This window comes from Bufo bufo, chromosome 1 (genome assembly GCF_905171765.1).
Source record: "Bufo bufo chromosome 1, aBufBuf1.1, whole genome shotgun sequence".
NCBI lineage: Eukaryota > Metazoa > Chordata > Amphibia > Anura > Bufonidae > Bufo > Bufo bufo.
Window position 1 is genome coordinate 551,167,313 of NC_053389.1, and position 16,127 is coordinate 551,183,439.

Sequence of the window (16,127 nt, forward strand, 5' to 3'; positions counted from 1 at the left end):
GGAAACACTGGTGTTGGTTGTGGGAGGGGGGTATTTAAACCTTTCTCTGCTTCCTGCCCCTACAGAGGTCAGGGGTCAATCTCCTTGTGTTGCCGTTGTGGTGATGCTATGGAAATTAGGTTTTGCATCTTTATTGTTTTAAGTTTATGTCACCAATATGATTAACATATGGAGTGTGCAATATTCGCAAGCATAATATTTATTTATATCTTAAGACATTATGAATTGCCCTTTTCTGTAGTATGTTGCACACGTGAATTGCACCTATATTATTTTCTTCCTTTTGTAGATCATGTAATTTCAGTTTGATCACTAGGATATGTAGTTTCCCCCCTCTACTTGTTATGTACAGGTACGGTGTGTGTATACATACTGGTCTCCAATCAGTAGGTGGCGCTATGAGTTCATTATTCCTTTTATGCTTTGGTATTCAGCATATCTCTACAGTTTGCTCAAGCACATTTATGTGTATAGCATGTTGAATTTGTTCACCACAACTCTCCAGAATCATGTTTCTGGTGGTTCCTAGATTTGGAGGAGCTGATTTCTGATCTTCCGTTGCCGCATGTTCTGCATTGGCTTTTCACCATTTCCCGTGATTTTCTCGCTTTCTGCCCACTTGGGTCGCTCCTTCTTGGTTTGACTCAATCCTTCGACACCTCCTAAACACTTGATTTGGCAATTGTATAGGCAGAGCTCTATAGATATGGTTCTGTGGAAGCAGAGTTCCGTATTACCTTTTATTCACTCTCCTATGGGAAAGTATTTTCTTTTATAGCTAGATTATTCTAGGCTATCCTGAGGGGACTAGCTGTGCTGGGTTTATATATAGTTTGATTTGGTTCTTGTAAACACGTTGCCTACACACATTCTAAGTCTTTATTGTGGCTATATTACACACGATTACATCAATCTGGCCTGCGTGCTGATTTCAGCTGTTATGCTAATTTGCAAGGCCCTCTTTTGTTTGCATTGTTTTTATAATTTGAAAATAAAGATTGTGGAAAAAACTAAATAACTTAATATTGTCAGTTATGTTTCATAAATTTGTAAAAGTTTAGAAATCCTAATCATAAATATAGTTTATCAATCTAAGGCCCTTAATTATCAAAAACAGTGATAAGCATGGTGTTCTAGTGGTGAGAGAAAATCCGTTTTTATCTCTCCTGTCTTATACTAGGTATCTTCATGCTGCTCTAAAGCCCTTTGTTACAATGTTTAAAAATGTGCTACACATGCTCAATAGCGAAGACAGGAGAGGAAGTTCACTACTGGGCATGCCTGCAGTCATCTCAGAACTGCGAGACAGAACAAAAGACCGTATTAAAGTCGTTCTCCAGGACTAAGTAACTTTTCACAGATGCCCGCAGCCTGCCTCTGCTATGGAAATTATACCTACTCACCACTGTTCTGGTCCTGCATGCTGGTTCCCATGTGTCCATCCTCTGCAGCCAATAATTGCAGTTCAGCGGCGATGCGTCTCTTGTGGAAATGTCACCACTGAAGCCCATGGCAGAGATGTAGTAAACAAGCCACAGACCGGAAGATAGATGCACAGGAACCAGCGCACAGGACCGAAGCTGTGGATAGCAGGGAAGTATGAATCTTTCCACAGCAGAGGCCGGCTGCGGGCTCCTGTGAATGATTTGATTACACTTACCGGTAATCGTTTTTCTTTGAGCCTATGACAGCACCCCTGGAGAGACTGCCTCCACCTCCTCAGGACAGGAAACAGAACCGCCTTTTTAAAGGAGGAATTATCCCCTCTATCTCCAGTCCTTTCTTCAAGAACGAAGAATAAACATCTTAACAACATATCCTAATAGCTCTAATAAATATATATATATATATATATATATATATTTATTAAAGAAAAAAGATCCGCAGCACTCCTTGAAAAATAAAATGTGCTCTTTATTCACACATCAAATATTGACAACGTTTCGGTTCTCTCACAGAAAGGTTCTGTGAGAGAACCGAAACGTTGTCAATATTTGATGTGTGAATAAAGAGCACATTTTATTTTTCAAGGAGTGCTGCGGATCTTTTTTCTTATGTTCCGTCCTGAATCGAGGGACCACCGCCTGCACCCTGCGACATTGCCGAAGGGAGTGCTGCCAGATTTTCCTTATATAATATATATATATATATATATACACTGCTCAAAAAAATAAAGGGAACACTTAAACAACACAATGTAACTCCAAGTCAATCACACTTCTGTGAAATCAAACTGTCCACTTAGGAAGCAACACTGAGTGACAATCAATTTCACATGCTGTTGTGCAAATGGGATAGACAACAGGTGGAAATTATAGGCAATTAGCAAGACCCCCCCAACAAAGGAGTGGTTCTGCAGGTGGTAACCAAAGACCACTTCTCAGTTCCTATGCTTCCTGGCTGATGTTTTGGTCACTTTTGAATGCTGGCGGTGCTTTCACTCTAGTGGTAGCATGAGACGGAGTCTACAACCCACACAAGTGGCTTAGGTAGTGCAGATTATCCAGGATGGCACATCAATGTGAGCTGTGGCAAGAAGGTTTGCTGTGTCTGTCAGCGTAGTGTCCAGAGCATAAAGGCGCTACCAGGAGACAGGCCAGTACATCAGGAGACGTGGAGGAGGCCGTAGGAGGGCAACAACCCAGCAGCAGGACCGCTACCTCCGCCTTTGTGCAAGGAGGAACAGGAGGAGCACTGCCAGAGCCCTGCAAAATGACCTCCAGCAGGCCACAAATGTGCATGTGTCTGCTCAAACGGTCAGAAACAGACTCCATGAGGGTGATATGAGGGCCCGACGTCCACAGGTGGGGGTTGTGCTTACAGCCCAACACCGTGCAGGACGTTTGGCATTTGCCAGAGAACACCAAGATTGGCAAATTCGCCACTGGCGCCCTGTGCTCTTCACAGATGAAAGCAGGTTCACACTGAGCACATGTGACAGACGTGACAGAGTCTGGAGATGCCGTGGAGAACGTTCTGCTGCCTGCAACATCCTCCAGCATGACCGGTTTGGCATTGGGTCAGTAATGGTGTGGGGTGGCATTTCTTTGGAGGGCCGCACAGCCCTCCATGTGCTCGCCAGAGGTAGCCTGACTGCCATTAGGTACCGAGATGAGATCCTCAGACCCCTTGTGAGACCATATGCTGGTGCGGTTGGCCCTGGGTTCCTCCTAATGCAAGACAATGCTAGACCTCATGTGGCTGAAGTGTGTCAGCAGTTCCTGCAAGACGAAGGCATTGATGCTATGGACTGGCCCGCCCGTTCCCCAGACCTGAATCCAATTGAACACATCTGGGACATCATGTCTCACTCTATCCACCAACGTCACGTTGCACCACAGACTGTCCAGGAGTTGGCAGATGCTTTAGTCCAGGTCTGGGAAGAGATCCCTCAGGAGACCGTCCGCCACCTCATCAGGAGCATGCACAGGCGTTGTAGGGATGTCATACAGGCACGTGGAGGCCACACACACTACTGAGCCTCATTTTGACTTGTTTTAAGGACATTACATCAAAGTTGGATCAGCCTGTAGTGTGTTTTTCCACTTTTATTTTGAGTGTGACTCCAAATCCAGACCTCCATGGGTTGAAAATTTTGATTTCCATATTTTTATTTTTGTGTGATTTTGTTGTCAGCACATTCAACTATGTAAAGAACAAAGTATTTCAGAAGAATATTTAATTAATTCAGATCTAGGATGTTATTTTTGTGTTCTCTTTATTTTTTTGAGCAGTGAATATATATATATATATATATATATATATATATATATATTTTTTTTTATATTATTCTTTTTTCTTATAGCTCTTTTTTTTTTATATATACACATACCCCTCTACAGAAACTTCCTAGGGTCTGGAATTAACCAGGTGCTGTCATAGGCTCAAAGAAAAACGATTACCGGTAAGTGAAATCAAATCATCCTTTCTCGCCTATGACAGCACCCCAGGAGAATAGGCAAGAATTTGTCTAGGGTGGGACCGCAGCCTGAAGTACTTTACGACCAAATGAAAGACCTTCATTAGAAGGTAACTGAAGTCTATAGTGCCTAAAAAAAAAAATGTATGTGGAGAGCTCTAGGTAGCTGCCTTACAGATCTGCTCTATAGAGGCTGAAGCTCTCTCTGCCCATAATATGGAGACTGATCTCATAGAATGAGCCCCAAGCCCCAAGGGCGGAATAACTCCTTTAGAAGAGTAGGCTAAGGAAATGGCCTGTCTAATCGACCTAGCAATATAGACTGAGAGGAGGCTGCCGATCCTTTCCTTGCTCCCTGAAACAAAATTAACAAACGTGGAGGATCTCCAAGGCTGAGTGACCTGTAGATATTGCAGGATACACCTCCTAACATCCAAATTGTGGTATTCAGACTCATTTTTTGGGGAAGCACAGAAGGAAGGTAACACTATCTCCTGAGAACAATGAAAACGTGTAGAGACCTTTGGTAAAAAAAAAAAAAGAAGGATCAGGCAAAATCACAACCCGATCCTCCAGAATCACCAAATAGGGAGGGTCAACCGAGAGGGCAACAATCTCACTGACCCTTCTAGCCAAGGTAATGGCCAGAAGGAAGGAAAGCTTAAGGGTGAGCAACTTCAGTGAGATTTTATAGATAGGCTCGAAAGGGTCATAAGTGAGAGCAGAGAGGACCAAGTTTAAATCCCAGGGGGGTACTCTATTTTTACATACTGGAGATAATTTAGACATTGCTGTTATAAATCTTTTAATCCAAGGGTGAACTGCTAACTTAAACTCAAATAAGGTACGTAAGGCTGAAACCTGGACCCTCAAAGTGCTAGGCCTAAGTCCTTTCTTCCACCCTGCTTGTAGGAAATCTAACACTAGTGGGATGTCAAGCATCTCTAAAAACATCCACAGGCTTTTTGGCGAATCTGAAAAAGGTTCTCCAAATCCTAAAGGTAAATCTCGGAAGTGACCCTCTTCCTACTGGGCAACAGAGTGTCTACTACTTCCTCAGAAAAAACCCTTCTCTTTAAAATCTCGCTTTCAATAACCAGGCAGTCAGGTGCAGATTTCTCACCTCTGGGTGAAAAACTGGACCCTGAGATAGAAGCTCCTGGGATTCTGGAAGTACCCAAGGTGTTGCTATTGACATTTTACGAAGCCAGGAAAACCAAACCCTTCTCAGCCAAAAGGGATCTATCACTATTACCGTGGCCTCCTCCTCTCTGATCTTTTTGAGGACCCTTGGAAGCAGCTTTAGTGGGGGAAAGGCATATTGAAGACCCTGCTTCCAAGACTGGGCCAGAGCATCCGCCGCTCTCGAATGCTCCTCCGGAGAAAGAGAAAAGACCTCTACTTTTCTATTTTACCTGGTGGCAAAGAGATCTATCTCCAGGGTACCCCACAAAGCTGCTACTTTGCTGAAAATCCCTTGATCAAGGGACCATTCTCCCTGGTATAGACGATGACAACTGAGGTAGTCCGCTTTCATATGGTCTGAATCTCTTAGGTGAAATGCGGAAAGAGATAATAGAGAAGTTTCTGCTAGGTTGAAAATAAGTTAGAGACATTAGGCCCTGAGCTCTTGTCCCTCCCTGTCGGTTGATATAAGCCACTGCTGTCGTGTTATCAGAATACATTTTGACATTTCCGCTCCTGATGATTGGAAGACTCTGTATCAAGGCTATCCTGATCGCGTCCAACTCCCTGAAATTGTGCGACTGGAAAAAGAGAACTGCTGTCCCAATTGCCCTGCAACAGCATGGACTCCCCAACCGGTCGGGCTTACATCCGTGGTTAAGGGGAGAACTGCCTCCCTGGTCCAAGGAACTCCCCTCTGTGAGCTCTTTAAATCCATCCACCAGTCTAAGGAATCTAGGGTCTGGGAGGATAGAGACATATCCATGTCCAGTGAGAGGAGACTCTTGTCCCAGTGCTGCAGGATATGTAGCTGAAGAGACCTTGAATGATACTGGTGAGCCCATTCCACTTCTGGAATAGCGGCTGTCATGAGACCCAGTACCGACATGGCCTCTCTTATGGTGAGTGACGTAGACGAATGAAGAAGCTGAACTCCTGACCTGATCAGTAAGGCTTTCTGCAGGGGAAGTAGGCATTTCTGGGAAGTGGAGTCCAGAATCATTCCCAGAAAACTGCATCTCTGGCTTGGGCATAGACTGGATTTTTCTAGGTTTATTTGCCAACCCAGCCTCTTTAGAACCTCCCTCAACCAGGCAATCTGACCCAGGAGAATCTGATCTGTCTGGGCCACCAGTAGAAAATCGTCCAGGTATGGTATAATGATGATGTCCTGCTCCCTGATGTGGGCCATCAGCTCCAAAAAAATCTTTGTAAAGACCCTCGGAGCCCGAATGGTAATGTTCGGAACTGAAGATGTAGAATTTTCTTCTCTAACTGGACCGTTACCCTTAGAAATCTCTGGTGGCTGGGATGAATGGGTACATGATAGTATGCATCTCTCAGGTCTATTGTGGCCATGAAGCAGCCTGGGTAAAGATTGTTCACTACCGATCTGATGGACTCCATATGAAACCTCTTGTACTGCAAAAAAAAATGGTTCAAGCACTTCAAGTTTATTACGGTCCGAAACGAGACATTTGGTTTTTTGACCAGAAAAAGAGTCAAATAAAATCCCTCTTTCTCTTCCTGCTCTGGGACACTTACTAGCACTTTTTTCTCTATTAGGGAAAAAAAACTTCTGAAACTATGGCAGAATGTTTTACAGGATCTGACCGGAAATCTGTAACTACAAATTTTTCCTCTGGAACTTTAGTTTTAGGCCCTCCCCTATTACAGAATTTAACCGAGGGCTGTTGGAGATCCTCTGCCATTGGTGTACAAAGAGGGGCAGACGACCCCCAACGTGAGCCTTTTTTCTTGTCTGAGGCCTTTTCCAATAAATCATCAAGAACAGGCCCAAACAAGAATTCTCCCTGACAAGGGATAGCGCACAGTTTTGCCTTGGAACTAGCGTCTTCTTTCCAGCCCTTTAACCAAATAGCCCGCCGAGCAGAGTTGGATAAGGCAGAGGCCCTAGCGGAAAATCTCAAGGTATCCACAGAAGCGTCAGCTAAGAAATCCAAGGCGTTGTTTATAACAGGAAAGGAAGAAAGCAATTGCTCCCTAGGGGTACCCCCTTTAATGTGAGCCTCTAGCTCCCCCATCCACACTTTTATGGACCTAGCAACAGATGTAGCAGTAATGGCAGGTCTAAAAGTTGCCGCAGAGGCGAACCCATGTCCTCAAAGGGGAGCGCAGCTTTTTGAACATTTTTGCTACAGGGGCATCCAGTTTTGGGGCTCTATCCCAAGGGGCAGACAATGCCTCATCGAACGGATTCTTCCGCTTAGCTGAAGAGAGAACGAAAAATTTCCTATCCGGTCTTTTCCATTCTCTGGCAATCAGCTCATGAATGTTCTTATACACATCAAATATCTTCCTCTTCTTGGGGCCTAATCCTTCAAACATTGAATTCTGAACGGATTGCTGTGGCTTCTGATCCTACAACTCCATTGTAGCCCTAACCACCTTTACTAGGGAGCTAATGTTCTCCACATGAAAAAGTGGTCTCCCTGCAGCCTCGTCTTCCGAAGACCCATTTCCTTCTTCCTCCAGACCCGAAAGTATCTCACAGTCACTGGAGGGGGTAGTCCTTAGCAGCAGCAGAAGTACCGGGACGATGCTTTATCAAACCGCTAACAGACTCTCTGACTTCCTCCCATATCATTTGTTTAATGCTCCCCATTAAAGACGGCGTTTCCTCCTCCATTAACTTGCTGATACAAGCTTGACATATAGGTTTTGCCCAGGCAGAAGGGCGCTTCTTCTTAGGCTACTTTAACACCTGCGTTAGGTGCGGATCCGTCTGGCATCTGCACAGACGGATCGGCACCTATAATGCAAACGCTTGTATCCGTTCAGAACAGATCCGTTTGCATTATTATTATTTTTAAAAAGTCTAAGTCAAAACGGATCCGTCCTGACTTACATTGAAAGTCAATGAGGGACGGATCCGTTTTCAATTGCACCATATTGTGTCCCCATTGACTTACATTGTAAGTCAGGACGGATCCGTTTGGCTCCGGATCGCAAGCAGCGTTTTGGTGTCCGCATCCAGAGTGGAATGGAGCCAAACTGATGCATTCTGAACTGATCCTTATCCATTCAGAATGCATTGGGGCTGAACTGATCCGTTTGCGATTTCCTTGAAACAGATCTCACAAATGGAATTCAAAACGCCAGTGTGAAAGTAGCCTTACATACACCACATCCACGCTCCTTTATTCTGGAGGTCTTCCTTAAAGACTCCTTTGATACCCAAGCAAAAAATTAGCATATACATAAATAATATTCATGCTTGGGTCAAACCCCTCTTACCCCACCCTGGTACCAAAGTATCATTGGTGGTCTCAGTGGGTTCTGCACGCTGAACCTGCTCCATCTCTCACACAGCAACAGCCCAAATGGAGGTACTGTACACACTCTTCTCACCCAGCATGTCAGTGTGCTGGTTGGGCTTTTCTCCTCGGTCCAAAGCATAGCTTCCTCCCACTGCTGCAACCCGGAAGCAAACGCGGGTCTGCAGCCGAACATGTGAACACAGCCGCAGGGGTACGCAAGAGCCCAAGAAGGTGAAGACCGCCCCAAGACTGGGAAGGAGGACCGAAGGGGTAAGGAAAGAGAAGGGAGCCCAGACTTTTGCAGCAGCTCCCAGAGGAGAAATTACACTGCACAGGGTAACCCCCCTCACACTATTTAAATAGCCGGCAGCTCTCGTTATTAATCTTTCTTGCGGCGGATCCAACTCCCTCCTGCCCCTTAGGACAGAAAACAGAACTGAAGGTAGAGGGGATGATCCCTTCTTTAAAAAAGCGGTTCTGGTCCCTGTCCTGAGGAGGTGGAGGCAGTCTCTCCAAGGGTGCAGTGATAGGCGAGAAATAAATTTATTCCCAGAAACCCCTATAATGGCAAGCAGTGAATATAGCAGCTATGCATTTTCAGGACATAAATATGTAGCTTTTCTAACTTTTTCTGAAAACAAATTAATATATTTCTTATAATTAGGGCTCCAGCACACTACCGTATGACCTCAGAGACATACGGTCGTGTGCATGAGCCCTTAAAGTGTTTAACAGCGGTTTCCAGTTATTAAATGCAGTGTATTGCAGATTTTCTTACAGAAATTTAGAACATTCCAGTAATTGTATTCCAATAAATATATTTTATGCTCCATCTAAGTAGCCTGCTCTTCAGCTGCTGAGAAACGGATTTCCAGCATGCACGCTTACTTAGCTGTTCTTGTAACGCTCATAGTATATAAAGGAGGATTCTGGGAGTTGTCATTTAAGAACAGCTAGGTGCTGTAGGTTACTGATCCCTGACTTATATGATGGTAACATCAGGCTTTTTGTACCATTTTACTACAGTTAAAACTATTACTAAATTATTGGCCATTTATGAAGGAGTCAAAGTTGAAAAGCTTGCTCCCAATAATTGGCTCGTATAATAGAGCAGTCAGCCAATGAATGTGCAAACACTCGTTCATTGGCTGATAATCTCTTTCATTATGATGAAAGATGCCCATCAGCTACACATCTCTGTGTAACCAGGGATCTGTTGCCAATAATGAATAAGACAGAATGAGGGAATAAATTGTTCCTCCCACATTCAGTTTGCATCAGCCTATGGAGTCCATAGAAATGTGCATTTCAACACATACGTGTTTCGGACAGTTTTGTCCCATCCTTATTCACGGAAAGAATAAGGACAGAATGTCATGAATAGGGCTGAAACGATTACTCCAGTCAATCGACTAATTAGACAAAAAAAAAAATCCTCGAGGATTCATTTCGGTCATGTGACCACAGAGAGCAAGTGAAGCGCTTGCCATTGTAAAATATGAGAAAGTGAAACTGGATCACACATCCTCTATGCTTTAATTTATATGCTTCTCAGTTCAATTTATCGTATACCTACCCCTATGTTGAATGCTGTACGTGAGACATTAGTATACAATTTGATCAAAAGGCATAGGCCCACTCACCACGACAAAGTTGCTTCTCAGCATAATTAACATCGGTTCTCAGCGCAATCGTATACCTACCCCTATATTGCATGTGCGATCCAGTTTTGCCTTCTCATATTTTACATGAAGCGCTTGCTATTACTCACTCAGTGGTCAGCCAGCACCGCGCTGTCCTGACACATCATCAGCACATAGTGCATGCTTACGTGCACTATGACCTAGCTGTGGAGAGGCGCTAGGGACATGGCTAGGAGGGGGGAGATGGAGGCACTGGGGGCTGATTTTTATTTATTTTTATAAAGAAAAATGTTCTTCTAATTAGTTTTTTTATTAGAGTACTAGTCATGAATAAGGGCAACATGAGTCTGAAGTCGAAATGCACTTCTCTATGGACTATCTTTTGTACTTTTTGCTTTGAGGATTTTTGGACAACTTGCTGGAAGATTCACTTTTTGTACTACATAGTCCAGCAGTAGAGTGGAATAAGCAAGCCAGGAGGGGTGAATGGCACTGTGCGTCCACACCACTTTCACACTTGTGTTTGGTGTGTTCGGATCCGTCATGGATCTGCACAAATGCATCCGTTCAGAACTAATCAGTTTGTATTATCTTTAACATAGCCAAAACGGATCAGTCTTGAACACCATTGAAAGTCAATGGGGGACGAATCCGATTTATATTGTGCCATATTGTGTCAGTGAAAACAGGTCCATCCCCATTGACTTACATTGTGTGTCAGGATCCGTTTAGCAAGCAGCGGTTTGGTGTCTGCCTCCAAAGCGGAATGAAGGTGGTACGAAGCCAAAATGATGCATTCTGAGCGGATCCTTATCCATTCAGAATGCATTAAGGGCAAAACTGATCCGTTTTAGGGTATTTTCACACTGGCGTTTTTCTTTTCCGGCTCTGAGTTCCGTCCTAGGGGCTCAAATCCGGAAAAAAACTGATCAGTTTTATCCTAATGCATTCTGAATGGAGAGTAATCCGTTCAGGATGCATCAGGACGTCTTCAGTTCAGTCTTTTTGACTGATCAGGCTATCAGAAAACCGTAGCATGCTGTATTTTTACCTCCGGCCAAAAATCCTGAACACTTTGACTGAACGACGGATCCGGCCTTTTTCCCATTGACTTGCATTAACGCCGGATCTGGCGCTGTGTGTTCAGTCAAACCGGATCCGGCTTTTGCATGTTAAACCCGAAAAATGTGAAAAAAAAGTTAAAGTCCATAAATGGCGGATCCGTCTTTTCCAATGCACTTTTTCATTGTGATCAAAATCCTGATCAGGATTCAAATGTAATCCGTTTTCACACGTTTTTCCGGATCCGGCGGGCAGTTCCGGTGTCGGAATTGAACGCCGGATTCAAACAACGCTAGTGTGAAAGTAGCCTTGGACAGCTTGTGAGACCCCTGAACGGATCTCACAAACGGAAACCAAAACGCCAGTGTGAAAGAAGCCTAAACAGCAGCATTCAAAAAGGCATGAAGAGATCAGCAGATAAGGTGCACATACACCTTCAATAGCTGTCAGCCGAACGCTCATTTGGCCAACAGCTATAGTTCAACTACTCCATAAGTAAATACACTTGGTTCAACCAAACCTGCATTTTCATTTAGGGCATAGGGGAAAGAAAAAAAAAAACACGAAAAAAAAAAAAAAAAACAACAACAGGTGCCAGGAACATCCCGCAGCCAGACAGTTCTGCTGGCAGGTTTGGTTGATAATGACCTAATGTGCATTGGGGAGGGAGGGGTGTTACTCTAGAGCAGAGGTGCACACCCTGCGGCCCCCAGAGCCAAGATTTGCGGCCCCCGTATATATTTTTTTTCGACCCACCATGAGAAAGCCCCAGATTGGAGTCCAGGGGAGAAAGCTGGATTACCCAAAAGATATTCTAAGGGGGACGGTTTAGATTGGAGGGAGCGCTTGAACCTAATGGATCTCCAAAGGAGCAAAGCGTAATATGAAAGTTGGGATTTTGTATGGAGTGAGGAGGGTAATGAGGAGGTGGTCCAAATAAGGGCTCTCCAGGAGAACGGCCCCAGCAGCGATTGTTCAAGGGAAACCCAAATAGGCTGAGCCTGTGCAGGGAGATGAGTCAGAAATAGTTGAGCTAATCTGGCAGCCCTGTAATACTGAGCTAAGTCTGGCACAGAAAGGCCGCCACAAGCCTCATGACGACACATAACAAGCTTAGAGATACGAGCTAGTTTATGGGCCCAAATAAATTTAAGGATGTCCGCCTGGAGAGCCCCCAGGTCTGACGCTGGGACTGGGATCGGCAGGGTGAGGAATAGGTATAGTAGCCGTGGAAGGACCACCATTCTTACTATATGGATCCTACCCACCCAGGAAACTGGAAGAGACTCCCATGACTGTAGGTCCCTTCGTATTTGAGTGAACATGGAAGGATAATTATATTTATACAGGGTGTTAGGTGTTTTGGTCAGCGATATGCCTAAATATGGAAGGAAATGCGTGTTGTGTTGGAATGGAAACTCGCTCTGAAGAATCTCAGAAACCTGGGAGGTGACATTACCTAACAAAAGCTCCGACTTAGATTGATTGACTAGTAGGCCTGATTCATGAGAAAATTTTTAGTAGGGACAAAAGAGAGGGAAATGAAATGATAGGATTGGTGACTGTTAACAAAAGGTCGTCAGCAAAAAGGCTCAATTTATATTCCACACCCCCAACCGAGATTCCTGTTATGTCTGGGTGAGATCTAATTTTTAACGCTAATGGTTCCATGGCTAGTGCAAAAAGGGCTGGGGAGAGGGGGCAACCTTGGCGCGTTCCTCTAAAAATTGGTATAGATGACGGATGTGAGGAAGGTAATTTTGGACTAGCCTGAGGCGAAGAGTACAAAGCTTGAATAGCAGAGAGAAAAGGGCCTCTAATGTTAAAATGGTAGAGAGTCCGCCAAAGATAGGTCCAGGAGACTGTATCAAAGGCCTTCTCTATATCCAGCACTAGTAAAGCTACTGGAGTTGAAGTCCTGTTCGCCTCATGAACTAACCCCAAGACCTTTCGTATATTATCTGGGGCTTCCCTGCTGGAGATGAAACCCACCTGATCTTTATGTATCAGGCTAGGGAGAATTCTATTAAGTCTACGCGCTAAAATGGAGGTGAACAACTTGTTATCTATATTCAAAAGTGAAATGGGTCTATAGTTGGAGGGTAGGAGAGGGTCTTTATGAGGTTTGGGGATCACAGTAATTTTGGCTGCTAAGAACTCGGGTGGGGGTGTGGAGCCCTGCAATAAATGGTTACAGTATTTAGTAATGAAGGGGATTAACTGGTCTGCAATTTTTTTTAAAGTAAAGTGCTGAATAGCCATCTGGGCCGGGGGCTTTTCCCAGTTTCAAGGCCTTAATTGTGTAAGTCACCTCCTTAGGTGTGATGGGGCTATTGAGCTCTTCTAGTGCTGCAGATGAGACCTTTGGGAGGGAAGCAGAGGAAAGGAAGTCATCTGCCTTAGCGTTGGAGTCACCTATTTTTTCTGAGTATAATTGTTTATAGAAGGATTGAAAGGTGTCATATATGATGTCTGGGTGGGAGGTAGCTCTACCAGACCGTGTACGGATCTGGTAAACTTGGTTAAGTCTCTGTGTGGCTTTGAGTTGGCGTGCCAGCATCTTATCTGGTTTATTGGCATACTTGTAATAGTAGGAGGACGTCCAGCGGAGTGCTTTTTCAGTATTATTTGAAAGTAGGGCATTCAGCTGGGTTTTAGTATCTTTTATTTCCTTCAATAGGTAAAGGGTTGGTGTTTGTTGATGGGCTCTCACCAGTCTGGCCAATTTAGACTCTAGTGCAACCTGAGCTGCGGATCTGTCCTTTTTGAGCCTTGAAGCTACCTGAATGAGTTTGCCCCGTATGAAAGCCTTGTGAGTAAGCCACAAGTTCATAGGGTCGGCATCCGGAGTGTTGTTTAGCAAGGAGAACTGTTTAAGCTCGTCTAATATCGAATTAAACACAACCGGTCGAGTCAGTAATGACTCATTCAGGCGCCAAGTAAAAGGGACACTAGAATTGTTGACTAAAGCGAATTCGGCTATAACCATGTCATGGTCTGACAAAGAGGACACAAGATGTCTGGAGTAGGTTAGTGAGGGGAGGTAGGAGGTGGAGGCTAGGATTAAATCAATCCGGGTGTAAAGTTGGTGAGAAGGAGAATAATAGGTATATCCCCTTTGGGGGCCATTGTGCTCCCTCCAGGTATCCGCCAAGGACAGGGATTCCATCACATGCTTAACTTTAACATTATGGGATGCAGGGCGCATTTGAGCCGGGAGGGTGGAGCGATCAAGTACAGGGTTGAGTACAAAATTAAAGTCACCACACCACAATAACTTGTGATAGGTGAGAGGCGCAATAATGGAGTGCATTGAGACAAAAAAAGCAATAGGATCTTCAGTAGGCGCATACACGTTTACAATGCACAGGGTTTCTTCCTTGTAGGTGCCTAGAAGGATTACGAATCTCCCATTAGGATCTATTATAGAGCGTAGTAGCGTAAAAGGAAAGGAGTTACGCAATAAAATGATAGCTCCTCTACTTTTAGAGACATAGGTAGACGAAAAGAAACGCGTGTAATGCGGATGGAAATATTTGGGATGAGAGGTGGGCGTGAAGTGGGACTCCTGAAGGCAGATCACATCGGGCGTATGTTTGATATATGTAGAAAAAGCAGACTTACGTTTTCTGGGGGAGTTAAATCCCCTTACGTTGTGCGATAGTATCTTACACATGACCAGAAAGTAAGGAGTATGCAGGAAAAGCGAAGCGAACCCGTGCGATCCGCCTCAGGAGCGCCACCTCCAGCCGTCGCCCATACATGAAAACTACACGAGCATTTCCCCTGACATAAACAAGAAAAGAAATAAAAGAAAAAAGAAAAGGGAATAAAAAATTGAGAACAAATAACACAATATATAACTAAGCCTAAATAGGCCTGAGAAAAATAGGTGGGTGCAGTTGAGCGGGGTGAGGACTCTAACGGAGTCTCCCAATCCAGCCCAGAGAACCCAAACATGGGGGCAAACATGACAGTCCTTCACGCCGAATCCCTAGAAGATGATATGCTTCGGGCAAATAGCAGTTAATAATAGAAGGACAATATTATGAAGGCTAGTGTCCTGTAATACTGACAAAGGGAATATGGGTATGAAGTGGAACCTTAGGTAGGATAACAACGTTCCTAAATGCCATGACAGGCTAGAAGATCAGGGGCAGAAGTCCCGAACTTAAGTGGAGGATGACGAAGTCGGTCTCCGCGAAGTCGAGAGCACCTTCGTCCAGACTCTGGCTGGCCGTTGCGGTTCTGGAGCGGCTTCTGGAGCTGGATCTTCGTCACAAGGAACTCCTGCTTTCCGAAGGATCTCGATTCCCTCTCTGGGTGAGTGTATAACATGGTCCCGAGAGTTGAGACGAAAAGAGAGGGAAAAAGGGAATCCCCATTTGTACCGCACCTGGGCGTTTTGTAGAGCCGAGGTCACCGGCTTCATGTCCCTGCGTCTGCGGAGGGTGGAAGGGGCCAGGTCGGCATATAGGTGCACTGTGGAGGGGAGACCAGGGAGTTCAGTGAGGTTACGAGCAGCTGCAAGAATTTGATCCCGTGTGCCCGGATGATGGAATTTGAGAATAACATCTCTCGGTAAAGCATCTGAGCGTGGCCTCCCCAGGGCTCTTTGAACCCTATCCATCAGGAGTTTCGCTGGTTCAGCTTGTGGCAGCAAGGCCTGGAACAATGCTGACAAAGTGGCCGAAAGGTCGGTGAAAATTTCAGGCAGACCTTTGATCCGAAGGTTACCCCTCCTGGTTCTGTTTTCTAGGTCTTCGAGTTTGAGCTCCATAGCTGCAATCTGTGCTGCCTGAGACTGAATATCCGCCTTATCTGAGTGCAGGGCGTCCGATAGATCATCGGTGCGTGTCTCCAAGTCAGAGACCCGGGTGCCTAGGTCATGGATCTGGCGGGAAAACTCGTCCACTGCTTGGGACAGTTCTGAGCGGAATAGGGAGGCTATATTTTTATAAAGTTCAGCCTGACCTGGGTCTTGAATGTCCGGTGACAGCGAGATGTTGCTGGCTTCAGATGGTGTTGGGCTCCGGG

The 16,127-nt window shown here is 44.9% G+C and overlaps 1 long non-coding RNA gene across 1 annotated transcript; it reads right to left on the minus strand.

Annotated features, from left to right (window-relative positions):
• Positions 1–7,479: 7,479 nt before the first annotated feature.
• LOC120987117 lies at positions 7,480–14,462 on the minus strand. The gene is made up of 3 exons (XR_005775921.1): positions 14,452–14,462; positions 13,127–13,129; positions 7,480–7,722 (listed from the first exon to the last, which is right to left on the minus strand). It is a non-coding gene; the product is annotated as an uncharacterized LOC120987117 (long non-coding RNA).
• Between the last annotated feature and the right edge of the window lie 1,665 nt (positions 14,463–16,127).